The sequence below is a fragment of the Salmo trutta genome, chromosome 33 (assembly GCF_901001165.1).
Source record: "Salmo trutta chromosome 33, fSalTru1.1, whole genome shotgun sequence".
NCBI classification, from domain to species: domain Eukaryota; kingdom Metazoa; phylum Chordata; class Actinopteri; order Salmoniformes; family Salmonidae; genus Salmo; species Salmo trutta.
Genome location: NC_042989.1, coordinates 16,883,211 through 16,900,759, shown reverse-complemented (window position 1 = coordinate 16,900,759; position 17,549 = coordinate 16,883,211). Strand labels below are relative to the sequence as shown.

Here is a 17,549-nt window from a genome sequence, read left to right as displayed (position 1 = left end):
CTCTCACAGGTGGGTTTGTGCAGGGCTCTAACCCTGTAATTAAACAGTGTCTTCCACCTGCGCTACATAATTCCATCTGGCTGGAGAGCATTATAAAGCTACTAGGCTAGCTGGAACACAACACAACACAGGAGCTCTGGGAGTTCATAAGGCTCAGGGCACCAGGCTCTGACCCCACACTGAGACTCATTTGTGTGGGTGCACTCAGGGGGAGGTGGGGAGGGCAGAGGAAGCATTAGTGGGCTCACAGATCAGATGAGGGGGCGGTAGGTTGGTACAGACAGGTACACACACTCACATACACACAAAGCTGGAGGGGTGGTAGATCTAATTTCTCTCAATAGCTGCAGTAAATGTGTGTGTGTGTGTGTGTGTGTGTTAGCGAGGGGCTGCCATTGGAGTTGTCTCCACAGATGAGGTTCAGTAATCCCTTGATGAATTCAATTACAGAGATTGGACCATACATCAAAACTGAGCCCACAACTGAAGGCAAACACATCTGTAGCCACAGAGAAACTATTTAGCCCTCCCCCTCCACATGCTGTTTACAGAGACGAGCATGAGGCCAAAAGTTGGAGGATTTATGTTTGTGAATTAGAGGACGACAGAAGCTCTTGCTGTTGCTTGGACTCTATGCTATCCTTCCCAAAGCCAAGCTCGGCCGAGTGCCTAGCAGTATTCCGCTCTCCACTATTTTACAGAAGTGAATCAAGACCTATATCTGTTATACATAAATACAACATAATTTTGGATGTTAAACTCATTATTGTATAATGTAAGGCCACTCTTAACACTTTCATGTCCTTCACAGATCACTCTCACCCAATGTGTCAGTCATACCTGTATGAAGATGACAGCATCAGTATGAAAATCTCCATCTCCCTATAATGGTTATTCAGAGGAACAGAGTACATCCACATTCCACACCGGACAGAATAGCCTACAGCAGGGAAGTTGGTGTAGAATGAGATTACAAAGAGAGGGTGAAGGAATCCCTTTAAGCTAAGGTCCTAGGAAATAATTGGGGTGAGGGAGCCAGGAGGGGGAATCAAAGTGCTGATGCAGGAAAAGGCAGAGTGGAGTGGAGGGAGTTTAAGGCAGGTGGGATTATTAGGGAAATGATTCTGGCAGAGCAGCAGCAGAGTCCGAGCAGCCAGCGCCGGGCCCAGCAAGGTGCCTTTGAGCTGGCTGCCCTGAGGTGGAGTTAGCGCCGCTGCTAAACTGCAGCTGTCAGAGAGAGGGGAGGAGAGGGGGTCATGCTGCGGCTGCTGCTGCCTTCATGTGTGTTCATCTGCCTGGGGTATGAGTGGGGAGAGCTGGAAACAGAGAGGGGGAGGAAAGGAGGAATGGACCTTCTCTCTTCACCTCTCTTGAATCTACCTCACAGCACTGCCAGAGGCCCTCTCCAAAAGTCTCATCGGCATTAGAAAAATTGCATTTTAGTAAACTAGCATAAAAACATGCTGAAGAATGAATCCACAGGGCCTCTACGCCTCTGGTAGCACTGTGAAAGAGCAGTAAGGTCACAGTACACCACAAAACTACATAACCAACAACTGTTTCCTTCAACAGACAGTAAAAGGTGACTGGAGTTACCAAACTGAAAGAATAATACATGTAGAAATTATCTACCTGTAAATACCACTGTCAAAGTTTTGTGTAGAAGATTTAGATGACAAGAAGAGGGGAGTGATATTAACCCCAACAAAGACGACTTTACAGGGTGGCCATTTTAAAAAGCATTATAAAACCATAAAAACAGTATACCAGATGACATGATAAAATTCAACTGCAAGCAGCGGAGAAATAGCCTACACTACAGGCTTTGAAGGAGTAGAATTTGATCTCTTCACACAATGGTGCTGCAAATCCCCCATCTGAGTGAGAGGTTGGGTTCCCCTGGTAATGAAGCAAGAAGAGGATGATGTGACTGAGGTAAGGTGTGGTAATGTTCCAACATGGCTGCCCAGATACAGACCCTCTCAGTGTCCAGTTCCCCCTGTGCGGGGGAGAGGCGACACAGACCTCTCCATAGAGTTAAATCCACACACACTTTCGCCAAGAGTGATATCTGATAGCCTTGATAACCAATACCACCATAAAAGCACATAGAAAAAAGTATATAAAGACAAGTGGGTCATTCCAGCTTAATGCTTCTCCACATTACCTTTTCTAAACCTTGCTTTATCCAACTGGAGATGCTCAGTTGATGGCTTTTAGCCAGCAGCTAGGTTACTCTAATATTTACCTCAGTTTATGTGATTGTTTTCCTATAATAAAAGTCTTGTATGACTAAACCAAACTGTGACTAAAGGCTGTTCTGACACTTATGTCAACCCAAGATCAAAGATAATACTAGCCAAGATGTCAGAAAGAAAAAGAGAACAAGAACATAGGTTTCCTGTTGGTAGGAGATTTACTGAGGCAACACTTTCACACACACGTACAGTAGCAGCAAAAAGGAGAGAGGGCTGGGAAAATTTGCAATTTCCTCACCTCCTTAAATACAGTTGTGCATCAACAACATTTTGAACAAATCACCAGTAATCCTCCCAATCAACATTTAAAAATATATAACCATAAAAGCTAATTTACAAAATAAACCCAGAACACAATTATGTCATTAATTAGGAATGCATAACATTGCTTTGTTCATCATCAACAATAATTCAGATATTTGCCAGTTCTATGTACAAATGATTAACACTTCCTGATCCCTTCAAAACATTTCGCAGAATATTTCTCCATAAAAAATGTCATGAGAAATCATACCACATAATGCAAGAAATAACAGCGTTGAAAAAGAAACCAAAATGCTACCAGTTCAACTGAAAAACATACGCCATATGGTTTTGCATATTCAAGGCAACATTAATCCAATATTTTGTTTTTGAGAAGTAAACTCCCATACAGATTTTTCATTGTTTGTTCTTGAGTAGCTGTGATTTTTGTAATACTGATTGGACTAATACCCGTTCTCATATTAACTGGGAGAGACAATTGTTCCCAACATCTCAGCATTAGGTAGTGTACGATCATGTGGAGAATACAGAGACAGAGTTTGCCATGATAGATTTGATTTTGATTTGATTTGGATCTCTTTTAGTCCCCATTTGGACTAATCTTCCAAGAGTCCTTAAATATTAAAATACAATTTATATACGAACACATTTTCACATATAACACACTATTACAAACATACATAATATACTAACGTAATAAACCAATAAATAATCAATCTAAAAAATATGAATTCTTCATCTACTGTAATCCCACAACATTTCTGTGTATTATATTTAAATTGTTTTAAAATAATGTTTAAATGTATATATTGAAAGGTTTCTGGTTTGCTCAGTTAATTTATTCCATTTCTTTATTGCTCTAAATCGAAATGTTCTTTTGCCTATTTCTCTTTTCTGTCTGGATAATGCATAGATGGTGGACAATCTATTCCTAGTATTTACGGAATGTCTGTCTCTTACCAATTGATTACCGTTGTGAATTGTACTTGGCCGTTTTAAATGATGTATATTATGAAATAAAACAAGCATGTTTTTTTCAATTATCTTGTCGATTGATGACCAACCAAGAACATTGCTTATGACTGCAACAGAAAAACCATATCTCCACCGTAAAACAATACTTGCTGCTTTGTTCTGTGCAATCTGCAGCCTCCTAACTTCACTTGATGATTCATTTCCCCAGACCACAGAACAGTAGTTCACTTGGCTCTCAATTAAAGCTTGTGTTATTTGCTTAAGAATTTTTCCTGGTAAATATTTAGCTATCCTTCTGATTATGCATGCTGTTTTAATATTTTTTTTACATAGATTAGTAATTTGAGATGACCATGATAAGCAGTTGTCTAGCTGCACTCCTAATAGTTTGGTTTCTGCCACTTCTTCAATTTGTACTCCTCCCATACTTAATTGTATCCCATGCTGTTTTGGCCTTTTCCTAGTGGAACAGACCAACATAACTTTGGTTTTCTTGGTGTTTAAAACAAGTTTATTCTGGCAAACCCACTCCCTAATATTCTCCAAATCTCCTTGTAAAGCTTGCTGTACCTGTTGAACCGATTGTCCTGCTGCATAAATTGTAGTATCATCTGCAAATATAGTAGCTTGAGTTTCAGCTAGGGCATAGGAAAGGTCATTGGTATATATTAAATAAAGAAGTGGCCCAAGGCAGCTGCCCTGCGGTATTCCACAGTTTAAAGCATGAGGGGAAGAAAATGAACCATTGATATAGGTGGACTGTTTCCTGTCAGTTAGATATGACTGTACCCAATTCAATGCTACCTCCTTAAAACCATAATGCATTAATTTTGTCAAAATTATCTCATGATCCACTAAATCAAATGCTGCACTGAAATCTAAAAATAGTACCCCCACAAACTTGCCATTATCCATAGCATTGAGCCACTGGTCAGTCATGTCAACCAATGCAGTGGTAGTGGAATGATTTTTGCGATAAGCATGCTGATTGGCTGTAATCAGATCATTATTTTCCATGTACTCCCATATTTGTCTACTCACAATACCCTCCAATATCTTACTGAGTGTAGGGAGTAGACTAATTGGTCGACTATTGGCAGGAGTAGCGGGTTCTTTGCAGTCTTTTGGAGTAGGACAAAGTTTAGCATGCTTCCATACATTTGCAAACATCCCCTTTTCCAGTGACCAATTAAATATGTATCTCAGTGGAACTGCAATCTGGGGAGCAGCACAGCGAAGCAAAAAATTGTCCATAAGATCATAACCTGTAGATTTCCCATCAGGTAATGACTTCAAAAGGTTTAACACCTCCTCCACTGACACCGTTTGCAGACTAAAAGAGCAGATCTTGTTGCTCATAATATGATCATCAATCCATTGGACAATAGCTTGTTTGGAAGAATGTATGTTTACATTGTTGCTCAGTAAATTAATTTTCTTTGTGAAAAAATCTGCAAAATGATTGGCAATATCAACTGGTTTTGTTATTATTCTCCCGTCAACCTCCACACTAGATGGGCATGATGAGATAGATGTACCAAGTAAACCCTTAACTGTATTCCATACCTTTTTAGAATCATTTTTACAATCAATAAAAGCATTGTTGAAAAATATTTTTTTTCCCCCTTTGATTCAATTTAACTGCATAATTACGCAATGTTCTATAATTCTGTTCATCAATTTCTGATTTTGATTTGGCTGCTAAGACTTTTGCCATATTTCTTTGAGAAAAAGCCTCACCCAGTTCATCATCAATCCATGGAGATAGACGAGCACCAACTGTACTCTTTCTTATAGGGGCATGATGGTCCATAACCTCAGTGAGCAAATCAATAAAACATTCTGTAGCGTGATTTAAATCATCCTCTAGATAAATCAGCTCCCAGGGTACAGCAGCCAAATCATTTAGAAATAGCTCATAATTAAATGTTTTAAAATTTCTCTTGACCACAATCCTAGGGGGTTTCTTTGGAACCTTGGTGTTCATGGTTATGGTCACAATATTATGGTCTGTCCAGCCCACTGGCATTGATCTGGCTTTTAAGCATTGCGATGGTATATTACAGAAAATCAGATCAATGCATGTGTCTGAACGATGACCCAACTTAATTGATGATCTAGGAGTATCATTAACCATTTGTTTCAAACCACAGTTCTCCGCATATCTCATCAATTTTGTTCTATTCAAATTATTGTGATCCTTCCAATTTATATTAAAATCACCCAAGATAAATACATCTCTGTTGCTATCTGTGGCCTTGTCAAACCCAGTGCATAAGTCATCCAAATAGGATGAGGACTTATCCAAATAGAGGGGGGGGGACAACATATACTCGCGTGACATGTGAAATGTAGGATAGAATGTAAGAGACATTATGGTTAGTCTCTCTTTGTTAGATCCAGCACAATACTACCCATAACCTCTTTCCTAGCTAAAGGAGATATCCTGAGGAGAAATGGACCCTCGTCATCCCCTCCAACCTCCCCCTCTCCACCATCCTGAGAGCATACAGGTCATGTGTTGACCCCACCATCTCCAGCAGTAAGTCTGTGGACAGAGGATGAAGGGCTGATACAGTAGCACAACAGTCCAGAGAAACAGGCCAGACCCAGTAAGTGCTAGAATCCATCATCGTCATCACATCCATACTCTGGAGTAAAAGAAGATCAAATGATTACTCAACTGCTCTCAAAATACATCTTTTCAAACATTTGTAGACAGCCTGGTAGCCAGACAACATGGCATGACAACTAATGCTAGAGGAGCCTGGCTACCAGGCCAGTTTGAAGTTTCTTACTGACCGTTGCCTCCCAACAGCTGCATGGCGCTGACGCAGGGCTCTTCCTCATCCTCATCTCCCACATCATCATAGACCACAGGCCCACTCTCTACCAGCACAGAGTGGGGCGCCGCCTCAGAGACCACCGGCAGGGGGTTGGCTATCTGAGGAAACAATCAGGAAGAATCCACCAAGTCAGTTGCGACCTGGTAACCTGATTCTGCACACTATCTATCTGCAACCTGGGCCTCAATACAGAGGTTATGGCTAGCCTGATCCCCCAGCCCAGCCCTACTGCAGGTGGCTATGGGTGAGGCAGGTGGGGGAATCCACAGTGTGATGAAGAGACATTTAGGCTCCCTCTGCAGCAGCATGTCTGAGCTCCTGCTGGGCTTTTTCTGCCATCCCACACCCACCCCCCATCCCTCCCCTCAATGGACACCCTGCTGAGCCCAGCCTCCAAGTGATGAAAATGTATTTTTATAATAGGAGCTGGAAGACTCATTAATTATGAAAATGAGGGAAAAATAAATAAATCCATAAATGATTCTGAAGACTAATTAGTGGGTGGCTGGCCACTGGGAGGAAGGGTCTGTGACTGTTGGGGAGGAGCTATGGGAGAGGCAGGAAGTGTTGAAAGCCCCTTGGGAGATAACGAGAAGACAAACTGATTAAACTATTTTGGCCCCATACAGTTTTAAAGGTGAGAGAACTGGGTGGCCTTGGTGGAATCAGGTCAGTCATAACAGTGTGATGGAGTCAGTGGCTCTCTACCATAGCTTACACTGGGGGAAGGGCTGGAGGAACTGGATTGGTCTCTCAGCTTTAAAAGCCTGGAACAGTGAAATGAGGCTAGTCTCTATTCTATTGCCAAGAGAGGTTTCTCACAGGAGCCTCACAGCTTCTCTGAGCTTGACGTTTAAACAGGCATTTATTGCCAAGACTGTCAGGCGAAAGCAGTGCCGGGTAACTCAACGCGCAGTTTACTCCTAGGACATTTGTTTAGGTAATACAAAGGGAGAAACAGAAAAACTGCCAGGCAACAGCAAAGCACACATCTCCTTTCTCTCTCCCGTGCTCCTTGCAGGCATGAAAGACAACATTACATAACATGAATTCCAAGCAAACCCGGCTCCAACCAATCAGAGAAGCCATTTGATGCCAGTTCCCAGGGGGTGGTGAGGGGTTGCTTAGTAACAAGCCTTGTTGACCCGGCCGCTCGTGGCAATGTTTTCTTCCTGGTTGCTGTAGCCTGCACTGGGAGATTCCATTAATGGCTGCCAAAACCACATGAGAGAAAGATGGAAAGGGAACAGAGCGGGACACAGCAGCAGAGGGATGAAGGGTGGGTGAGAGAGAGGCTCCCTCCTGTATGTTACAGCCCACACCGCCTGAGTGCATGTGAACAACTCAACGGGACACGGCCACATTCCTCTCCCATTAGTGAGACTGCTGCTGAAGAATCACTCTCCCCCATCTGGTTCATGGGAGACTAGAGGCTTGGTTTAGACAGTGATGTTGTCCACAGCAACCAGTCAGAAAACCATGGGTAGTGACAGAAAGGTATAGTCTGTTTTGTGTGTTGTGAGTGCAGGGTGTAAGAGACAGAAGCAGGTATATCATCTTACCTGGTCCAGAGCCAGCTTCTTATGGGGCTGTGCTGATATGAAGGGCCGTAACCTGAGACAAGTATACCTTTGTGAAGACTAGACCAAGTGACATAACTGCAATGAATGGCAGAGATGACAGAACAAACACAAATGATGGAGATATATATCATAATGTACAAAGACAGAGAGACAGAGGTGCTAACAGCAGCAGTAATTCCTGGGGAAGAAGATCTCCAGTGGATGAAATTAGCATCTCTCCTGGAGGCTCCCGCCTCCCCCCCTGCCTGCCCACCCTGACAAGAGAGGCTCCCCTGGGGGCTTACTGTAAGTGCCTTACTCACACTGATAAGAGTGGAGAGAGAGCGCTTTTAATTAATCTGCTTTACAAGGAGGAGGAGGGAGGAGGAGAAAGGGTGTGTGTTCACTGTTTAGCAACCAGGGCATCTTCGCTCCCTTTGTCAGAGCTCATTAGAAAAGTATCCAGCAGCACCAGCCTATTCTGGGTTTAGTGAGGTGGGCCCACAGAGCTTGAACTAGGCAGGACTAGGCTAGAGGGGTTCCCAAATGTGTCCCTCTCACTTTAGTCTCCGATCACAAACATGATCTTGGAGGCACCAGCATTTATACACATACAGTAATCTATTCACTGTTGTGAGACGAAAAATGCTAATGGGATTTTAATGATATTAGTTGGATAAGGAAGCTACGGTATAAATAAATAATGATGATGATAATAATCAGGTCTTCAAACTACATTTTCCAGGCTGGGCATTAAGTCTCCCCTCCCTCCTCCCCTTAATCAAACCATGCATAAACATTAACCACCTACACAAAACTGTGGTGCCCACTCCCTCTTTCCCAGTACACACACACACACACACACACACACACACACACACACACACTCTCTCTCTCTCTCTCTCCCCCAGTCTCTCATTTGGCAGGCCTGGGTGAGAGCGGCCTATTCACCCTGCAGTGCATTCTGGGACAGACAGAGCAGAGCTTGGCAGCGTGAGACTGTGATGTGGCCAAAAGGAGCAATTGTTCCCTCTCTCCCCCTTTAGTCTATCCTGCACCACATGGCACTGACACCATTCATTCTCTAGTATAGCATCTCACACAAAAACACTTCTCAAACACACGCTTGAGTAAGTACACACACTCACCCAGTGTACGAGGGTCCAATGTTTATGATTGCTTAGGCCAGGGGAACAGCCTTGTTTGTTACAAAACATGGATGACATTTGAGGATGAGGACGTTTTAGGGCTCTGTGGAGGGGCAGAGAGATGATATTAATGCTGCTGTCCCGAGGGAATTCTGACCTCTAAAGAGGATTTTGTCATCTGTGGCCTGAGATTTGCCCTGCGTTCCTATGGGCTCCCAGCCGCCTCTGTGTCTGGGCTAGACAGATATTCAGTCACACATCAGAGTGTTGGGGTGGTGTGGGGCGGCCGGGCAACATGTCGTCTGTCAGGGATCAGGCTGGGGGTGTTAGCTGGAAGAGTGACAGCGTCTGTCTGACACCATGCCCACCAGGGGAGGATCACAGAGCAGGCTCACCACACAGACAGACAGGGAAGATCAGACGACTACTACTGTACTACCATCATACTACTACTACTACTACCCTGCCTGGGAGTATCACAGGCTCAGTATCACCACACAGACAGACTGGGAGGATCACACACTACTACCACCCTGACAAGGAGGATCATACAGTGCGGTGAAAAAGGCCGGCAGTCAGAGACCCTTTGGTATTTTCTGACAAACAGTCCAAGTACTTATTATTGCGACACCACTTCAGCTAGAACAGTAGACGTGTTCCAAAAGTCAACTTCTCCCTCACAGAAGAAAACATGTCCGACACTTCTCTCTAATAAGGTCAGGTGTGGTGTAGCTGTGACAGAGATGCCAGCCCAGTCCCCCTCCATCCTTCTTCCCCCTGCCTGTTCCCTCTCCCACCTCAGCCACCATGAGCCCATACCTTGGTATGGTGCAGGCATGGACACAGCTCAACCTGGAGAGCGACACAGTAACACAGCTCCCTAATGGAACAGCAGTAACACCACCACACACTGCCATACTGTCAGAAGTCACAGAGCCAAATGATACATGGCTTGAGAAAGCCCTGAAGACATCAAAAGTAGTTATTGCTTCTAAACTTCCCAGAAAAAGCTAAAATCGAAGGCTCCAGATATTCCATTAAAACGTACATCCAAACTACTTATCAACTCATTAGTCCCTAGTGTGTCAATATTTCCATAGTAATAATGTGTAGTTCTACATCCAAAGTAATGCTGCTTGATACTGATTAAGCATCGATCACTTTTAAATCATTAACTCTGATTCAGAGGAGTTGGGTTAAATGTGGAAGAAACATTTTGGTTGAATGCATTCAAGTTGTGCAACTGACTGGGCTTCCCCCTTTCCCTTCCCCCAAATATCCTTGCGCTATCCCCTCCTAGCACATCCTTGTACCTGAAGGGGACACATCTTGCCTTTGAGTTCAGAGGTAGATCTGCTGTTCAAAGTTGAGCCTGCAGCCCACTTCCCCCTGGACATTGTTAGCAGCAGCGGGGAGTGCCTCTTTTGACGGAGGAGTCATGTATAAATCGCCTCTCCCTGCACAATGGGATATATGAAGCACTCCACTGTAGTGACGACCCCTCCGCATGCTGACTGCCTCCACCTCTCTAAAAAGGTCAGACAGGAGACACTCATCATTCTTCTCTTTCTCCGACTGCCACTCACTCTTTCCCTCTGTCTTTCCCAGCATCACCGCTCTCCGTCTGCCACTCCTCTCAGACTCTCCCTCCTGTCTTTCCCAGCATCACCGCTCTCCGTCTGCCACTCCTCTCAGACTCTCCCTCCTGTCTTTCCCAGCATCACCGCTCTCCGTCTGCCACTCCTCTCAGACTCTCCCTCCTGTCTTTCCCAGCATCACCGCTCTCCGTCTGCCACTCCTCTCAGACTCTCCCTCCTGTCTTTCCCAGCATCACTGCTCTCCGTCTGCCACTGCTCTCCGTCTGCCACTCCTCTCAGACTCTCCCTCCTGTCTTTCCCAGCATCACCGCTCTCCGTCTGCCACTCCTCTCAGACTCTCCCTCCTGTCTTTCCCAGCATCACCGCTCTCCGTCTGCCACTCCTCTCAGACTCTCCCTCTCTGTTAGACTATTACTCTATGCTGGGCTTAACGACATGTTTCTAATCAGCTTACTGCCAATGAGACTAAGCCTGAGCTGAAAAGGCGATTGACGGAGAGTGTTTAGCCAGTGGCAAGCGACTGCTTAGAGCTGGGGGATGGCAACTATGAAATTAGAAGAAAATCATTCAAGCTAAGAACGAGCGGAGTGAGACTAAGACAGTATGAAGGTGAAAAGGAGATGGAACTCTTGAGGATAATGTTACATCAAATCAGTAATATAACAAAAGAAACAGAGACGATTAAAGAGAATGAGAAACAAAGAGAAGGCAATTGACCCTTCGCTAAACCTCACCCCCCTTGATTATTGTTGCAACCTCTGACAACATTTTCCTGAGAAGCCCAATTCCCCATTCAACCACTAGCGAAATCCCCTCACAATGATCCAAACTGTGTTTCTAATACACAATGAAATTAAACACAAACTACCCCTTGCTAATCAGGAAACCCTTAGGTATGTTGTGGTGGGCTGTCATTACAATTGCTTCACAGGAACTTCGTATCCTGAGGTTCCTGTGTCGACAGCAGATGGGAGTTGTATTCAGAACAATGCTAACTTAGCTAGCTAACATACATTTTGAGAAAACATGTTCTATTAATTGGCTAGCTAGCGTTAGCAACACTTGGTGGTCAATGAGGCTGAGCTAGCTAACCAGCTGTGCAAGCAAATATGCCACTAGGGGTCTTTTCACTGTCCCCAAATCCAGAACAAATTCAAGAAAGCGTACAGTATTATGTAACTCTGTTCCATCTCATATTGCTCAAGTGAACAGCAAACCTGGTTTAAAAAAACTGATCAAGCAACACCTCACGGCACAACGCCACTCCCCTATTTGACCTAGATAGTTTGTATGTAGGCTACATGTAAAAAAAACATTTTTTTTTACAAAAAAGTAGTTCTGTCCTTGAGCTGTTGTCTATTAATGTTCTGTATTACATCATGTTTCATGTTTTGTGTGGACCCCAGGAAGAGTAGCAGCTGCTTTTGCAACAGCTAATGGGGATCCTAATAAAATAATAACAAAAAAATACCAACATTTCAGGTTAAAAAAATTCCTTCATCAGGCTCTGCATTTCAAGAATCACAGAAGCATGTCCTCCTGACACACTGTTAAATTATTTAGCAATTTATTTGAACGAAAACTATATATTTGCCATAGCCCTCACTGGCTCTCAATCAATGTAAACGTGAGCTTGTCTGAGGTGTCGGACTCAACAACAGTTATCCATTGGAACGCTGTGATTTTTTGCCCAACATTTTGGGGCGGGGATTAGACAAGGGTCAATTAACTCTTCATATAAAAGTATAATCAGATTTTCACAAAACCAAGTCTGTCACTAGGTGATGAGCACTTCACACTGGAAAAGGGTGAGAAAGCAGCAGTAGTGAGAAAAGGAGTTTGCTGGTGCCAACAGTCAGTCCTTGTCCTTTGGGATCTCCAGACAGACCACTCTGGTTCAGACACTTCCACTGTTTAGTAGGTCCCTGTGCTTACAGTACTGACAGATTGATCGTCTGAGTGTTGTAATTCCTTGATGGCTGCCTTTGTCACCAAGGCAGGTGCTATACATAAGTGGTGACTATAAAACAATGTACAGTGAGAAAGGCACTGTAAGTGCAGTCGTCAGTCCCTTTCATACTTACTCAAGAGAGACTATTTGACTGGTTCAGGGCAGGCTGCGGAGCCATGAACTATGACTGCAATATCAACTCTGTCTCAACAGTTTCCGTGGTGCTTCCTGGGCTGTGGATGGATATACACTGGGATGGAATCCAAACGGATCACTTTGGAGCTCGTCTGAAAAATTTCACTCTTGATTGTACCATTAGTTACAGTGGGAAATCCTTAGAAGAACAAAGGCTTGGCCGTTAATGGCAGTTTCAAAAACCAGGGGGAGAGGAGGCTGCTGCTAATGGAGCAGGATATCCACAGAGAAGGAAATGTCACTTCCCAGCAGTCCAGGCCAATGTATGCCACAAGTGGGGTGGATTGCCTTCTAGTCTGTAGCATTGTAACAGATGGAGCCTCAACCAGGCAGTAGTACCCAGAGAGTTCTCTGTTGGTTCCTGAGAAGCAAACAGAGGCATCCTATGGAAATGCTTAGTGGTCAGTCAGTCAGGGGGTGCAGTGCAGTGGGGGATGTCAGAGAGAGGCTGGAAACCAGAAGGAGATTATACTCTCCCGTGTGGCTCAGTTGGTAGAGCATGGCGTGGGTTCGATTCCAACGGGGGACCAATTTGAAAAAGTATGAAAAATGTATGCACTCACTACTGTAAGTCCTCACTCCCACCTATCTGAGATATCTACTGCAGCCCTCATCCTCCACATACAACACCCCAAAGCACACACATCTCTGGGTCGCTCCTCTTTTCAGTTCGCTGCAGCTAGCGACTGGAATGAGCTGCAACAAACACTCAAACTGGACAATTTTATCTCAATCTTTTCATTCAAAGACTCAATCATAGACACTCTTACTGACAGTTGTGGCTGTTTTGTGCGATGTATTGTTGTCTCTACCTTCTTGCCCTTTGTGCTGTTGTCTGTGCCCAATAATGTTTGTACCACGTTTTGTGCTGCTACAATGTTGTTTTGATGCCATGTTGTGTTGCTACCATGTTGTGTTGTCATGTGTTGCCACCATGTTGTGTTGTCATGTGTTGCCACCATGTTGTGTTGTTGTCTTAGGTCTCTTTATGTAGGAGGCCTTTTACCTTGTAAATAAGAATTTGTTCTTAACTGACTTGCCTAGTTAAATAAAATGTTAAATAACAAATAAGTAATTCTGGATAAGAGCGTCTGCTAAAATCTGACCCTAAAGTTTTAGACCAGATTCTGGATCAGAGCTTCCACTAAGGGAGTGGGCTGTGGTGAGTTTCTGACTATCGATTTTCTCTCTGCTGCCTGTGTAGAAATCACTTTCTCTGCATTCCTATTCAGCCTCTGAGCCGATAGCAGCTGCTATCTTACAAAAAATATACATATTTTGAGTGGACTGGAAATAAAGTGTGAGGCGTAGTGGTCCATGTGGGAGTGATGGGATGTCTACTCTGCTGATGACACCGGCTCAGAGGCTGAATAGGAATGCAGAGAAAGTGATTTCTACACAGGCAGCAGAGAGAAAATCGATAGTCAGAAACTCACCACAGCCCACTCCCTTAGTGGAAGCTCTGATCCAGAATCTGGTCTAAAACTTTAGGGTCAGATTTACACTTCTGAAAGAGACTGAAACCAGCCCCCCCCCCCCACACACACAAAATATGCAGTCAAGAATTCCCCCCCAAAAAGTGTGGAATGGGCAAAGGGCTTTAAAAGTGAGAAGAAAGAAAATCAGCTTTGAATGGAAAAAGAAGGGAACAGATGGAGGGAAGAAAAAAAGCACTTGAGGGCAATTATATGGGCTATTTATGGAAGAGTGCTTTTCCATCCTCCAGTAGGAATGGAGGGAACAGGGAGGCCCTGTTTGGCAGCTGGCTGGAAAGGCATGGAGTGGTATGGCAGGAGAGAGAGGGATAGAGGGACTAGCAGGTGGGAGCGAGGCTTCTGTAAAGTACAGGCCTGTGACCGGGTGAAGGACTGGGGGAAAGGGAGAGCTCCGAGGCCTTCCCTGGAGGCCAGGCTGGCCGTGACTGAGGAGGGGAGACACTGTACAAAGCAGGCCTGAGACAGGACCAGGGGCCGGTTCCTACAGTGGAGAGCCCTTAAGTGGAGTGGAGTGTGGGGAGCAGAGCCGTGGTTGGAGGAAGGGGAGTAGGAGCACAACGCCTCAGTGTAGCAGTCAGTAAGGCCCGGAAGCAGGCAGCACAATGGAATTACTGTCAGCCACCACTCTCCTCCACTTCCCTAGGTCTCCCTGACACCATGTCTCCCCTTTTAAATAACCACACAAACAACCTTTCTAGAGCTCCAGTAACAGTCAGCTCTTCAACCAACCAGTGAAAGGACTCTTTCTACTGTCAACAGTCAGTCATGTTTTCATTTAAAATGTCAAAATTGACAAAAGGTACAATGTGCGCAAAGATACCAAATTATCAACATATTATACCATGGATTTGTTGAATCCTTGTTTCTGATTGGCTTGAAGGGCATTCTAGAGTGTGCATTATTTCCCTAACGCACGGTATATTTGCGCGGTAGAATTCATTCTTACATGATCGAGCTGCTTTTGAAAGCAAAAGTTGAATTGAAAACATTATTGGCATTGTTGAATTCGATTTTCCTAATGTCAAGCTAGGACTGATGGTTTGGTTAGCTAAACTACCAAGTCTGTGTTTGGCAACTAATGTAGCTATCTAATAAACTTGCTAGCTACTTCAGTGGATGTTGAACACATTTCTACCGGCAAAGTAACATTTCTAGTGTCAAAATGTGTTAAATTATAACCATGGTATAAAATGATAATCCACTTGGGGCTCGATGCGTTGTCTGGAAAATAATACAACACTGTGGAAGGTCAGTTCCACTCCACTAGCGAGTCGTGGAACACTAGCGAGTCCTAGCACATGGTGTGACCCCGTCCTGTGGTTAAAAAATAAAAACTTGTTGAGCAAGCAACACTAAAGTGCAAAGCTCAGCCTTTTCTCAGCAAGTGGATGTGAGTCTTAAAAACTACCTGCTAGCCAAGGCACAGTCACATTCAGCAAAAACAAGTGAAAGTGTACAATGAATGATTCAAAAACCATGTACATTAAATATTTATTGACGCGACATTAATGCATTTTAAAAATGTAACAAGCGGACAGTTAGAGGGAAAATGGCCATTCTTAAAGAAAGGTGGAAAAGATTTGTCAATGACGGCCTCTTCAATAACAGAAAGTATTTTTAACTGGTACGTGTAGGCCTACAGTAAATGTAAACTTTTCAAGGAAGTGCTAGGCCACTGACTGGAGCCACTAGTAGTGGAGTGGTGCTGTTAAAAAAACATAGCCCTCCACTCCAGCCTCGCTGGGTTATTTCTAAAGCCTGTGAGATCAGAGTATACACAGGGTTGAAGGTTGGGCTGGTTGGAGGGAGGGACTGCAACCAGATGACTCCATTAATACTGACCACAGCAGGAAGGGGGAGGAGCCTCACCTGGTTCCACCACTAAAAGGCTAGGTCTAGGCTGGGCTGGGTCTAAGACTCGTACACCTGCAAGACGGTTTCACCGAAATTAGATTTAGTGTAAGAGGTTTAAAAGCGGGATAGTTGGGAAACCAATTTCAGTAATACCAAGCAAACAGAAAACGTCAAATGACTTTTCTCAAAGCTGAAGAAACAGATTAATTTCAGCAGAAAGTCTCAGTGGATCATAGCGTACTGAATGTGTGCGTGTTGAGAAAGAGGGAGAGGAAAAGAGAGAGCGCAAATGAGAGCTCAAGCAAATCCTGGGAAAGAGAGAAGGTAATTCTCAGGGAAGTAGAGTCCCACGGGAGTGAGTGGCAGGCTGAGAGTCCACAGCCTTCCAGGGAAAAAAAGGAAATGGAATCATCTGTCTGCCTGTCGCTGGTGATCATTCCAGGCTAGGGGAAAAGTGCAGCCTCATCATTATTAAGAACAGCAGCAACATTGCTTCAACAGGCCGGGAAGTGGGCATGTTGCCCCCAGTGACAGACCGGAGCCTTGGAGAAGGACAAAGTACTGTTGCATCATTCAGAACACTGTAATCCTGATAGCCTTATACTCACATTTCTAGTCATCTGCCCTTTATTCTACACTGCTGCCGTAATTCAGTCTTGAAGCTTACTCAGCCAATACTGAATATATTGAATAATATATGACAGTGAACAGCAGTGGTATTATTAAATATACTGAGTCGCACTGTGGTTCTGCTCCACCTACCTCTTTCCCAAGGTGCTGAGTGGTGTGCCCAGGCTCAGAGGGACGTTGGTAGGTTTGCGGTATTGTCCAGTCAGCCTCTGGGCTCCAGGGGTGGCTCCTTTTGGGGACTCTGCTATCTGGCGGGCTGGACTGGTGCTGGGCTTAACGTTCAGCTCCTTTAGGATGTCGTAGTTGATCTTAGTGGACATTTTCTTCTGTTCCAGCATCTTCTCTATAGCCTCGTCGGCTGTGCTGGCATGGATCAGAACCTTCTTCTTGGAGGCCGAATTCTTGGGCTGCAGGGCACACAATGGGGTTTCAAATCACCCAGTACCTTGTCAATTGCAATTACTTAGGACACATTGGTTCTTTAGCTCATTTTACAGTTTTAACTATACTTTGCACAACGAAGGGATGCTCTAGCTATGCTAAAGTATATGGGACGGGGCTGATTGTGACATTGGACAGCATGGCATACGGTTGTTGGATCAGTGCTTTCAAAGCCTCCACACCTCATTAGCTATATGTTGCGCTGCAGTTAATCTAGCTAGTTAAAACCAGAGAGCAGATGTTGGACCTAACAAAGGGCCTGGGCCTTGCCAAACCCTGACGTGAAATGAGAGAAACCCATTCGAGTGGAAAATATGCACACACACATTGA

General features: G+C 44.3%; 1 pseudogene; it reads right to left on the bottom strand.

The window, feature by feature from the left end:
- Positions 1-5,670: 5,670 nt before the first annotated feature.
- The window catches only part of LOC115172512 (transcription factor IIIB 90 kDa subunit-like), a 47,501-nt pseudogene continuing 35,622 nt past the window's right edge, over positions 5,671-17,549 (bottom strand).